The sequence below is a fragment of the Calidris pugnax genome, unplaced genomic scaffold (assembly GCF_001431845.1).
Source record: "Calidris pugnax isolate Ruff unplaced genomic scaffold, ASM143184v1 scaffold47, whole genome shotgun sequence".
NCBI classification, from domain to species: domain Eukaryota; kingdom Metazoa; phylum Chordata; class Aves; order Charadriiformes; family Scolopacidae; genus Calidris; species Calidris pugnax.
In genome coordinates this window covers 2,139,200-2,141,159 of record NW_015090809.1, presented here as the reverse complement: position 1 = coordinate 2,141,159, position 1,960 = coordinate 2,139,200, and positions in this window count along the sequence as shown.

Below are 1,960 nucleotides of genomic sequence, written 5' to 3'. Positions count from 1 at the left end.
GCCTACAGGAAGGCTGGGGAGAGCCTGTTTACAAAGGCCTGCAGTGACAGGATGAGAGGCAATGGCTTTAAGCTGGAGGGGAGCAGATTTAGACTGGAGATTAGGAGAAAGTTCTTCACTGTGAGGGTGGTGGAGCACTGGAACAGGTTGCCCAGGGAGGTGGTTGAGGCCCCTTCCCTGGAGATATTCAAGGAGAGGCTCGACGAGGCCCTGGGCAACCTGGTCTAGTTGGGGGTGTCCCTGCTGACTGCGGGGAGGTCGGACTAGATGGCCTTTGGAGGTCCCTTCCGGCCTGGGCGATTCTAGGATTCTAAATGCAGGGTGATTGCAAGCAAAGGCAAAATGTAACCCATGTGGGAGAGGGTCCCTGGAAGAGGGTTTTGTGGATGGGGACAAGGGTGTCATAGAGTTGTCCAGGCCTCATCGAGACTCACCTTGAATATCTTCAGGGAAGGGGCCTCAACCACCTCCCTGGGCAACCTGTTCCAGTGCTCCACCACCCTCACAGTGAAGAACCCTCTCCTAATCTCCAGTCTAAATCTGTTCCCCTCCAGCTTGAAGCCATTTCCCCTGTGTGTGTATGTTCAAACACACGCAGGGACAGCAGGCCGAACGAAAAAAGTACAGAGGTGACGGAGCAGGGACAGGTACTGGCAAGTCACCCATTTTATGTTGTGTTCCTGGTTATACTCACACGCAGGTGAAAGCACAGGTGAACATCTGTGGATGACTGCGACCGGCCCTGTGGAAGGGACACACTTGCTGAGCAGACTCCAAAGGTGTTTGGTGTGATAGCCGGGTGCCACAACTCCTGCAGTGCAAGTTATTAATTTTGACGGGCTTTGCCTCCGGGAGATCTGTATGAACTTGTCTAGGGATGTTTCTTCTTGAAGTAAATGATTTTTCCTGAGGCAAGGTTTGGAGGAAGAACATCTTGCATTAGAGAAGCTAACAGAGCTGGAAAACCAGAATGATTTTTCCAGTGTGTGAGCCCTTCCTCTGGTTATAATCCCTGCCACACACGGGTCACAGATGTGTCGGGGGGCACAGGAGTGTCTCTGCTGCAGACTTTGCTCGTCTCAAACTGCATTATACCACATTTTGCAGGTTTGATATATTATTCTCCTAAATAACTGTGAATCAGAGGGCCAATATTTTCAAAGGGCTGCCCTAGGAACTTACCTGTAATTTTACTTCTAGGAATTACTCGGCTGAAGTAAAGTGGTCCTTTACTTCACTGTGGCAAAACAGATCAGTGATTCTGTGCTCAGTTCCCAGAGATAAATTACAGAACACGACCATGTCACGGGCAAACCATCACTTACCGTAATCATTTAATATAATTATGGTTTTCCATTTCGGCACTGTTTTTAATATCTTCGGGCATATTTCACACACAGAGGTAATGTTTTAAATGAAGTGAATCTAGGTAAACTATTACTTGGAACTCTGAGTGCTACCACAAGGATGCAGTCAAAATGTCACCGCACTGCTGCCAAAAATGGTTTTTCACTTAATTTAGTATTTTCTATACTTAATTTTGTTAGAAACCCATAAACTCCGCAAGAGTGGAGTTGTATATATGCGTATAGGTTTTAATCCTACAGTATTTGTCTGCATGGTTAGTAGATTCCCCTGTAGACATTGAATAGAATAGATGAGTTCATGGTTTGAATATAGAAAATAAGATCTTAGCATTGATTGTATTACTGAACTGTAATTGAAGTCATTGTGTAAAGCTGCTTCAATTCCTTTTCTCTAATAAAATGTGCCTCTGCTGAAATGTATCCCCCTCGGAGGCGGGTTTAAGGATGCATCAAAGGGAAACTACGGTCCCTGTTTGCAAAATGCTAATAGGGCGGTAGAAATGTTGTCATCTGCTGGTTATGGAAGCACCTTTTGGAGCTGCATCAATTCCATGATAAACTGGGGGGGGGAAAGGGGGGAGAGAGCAAAGCAA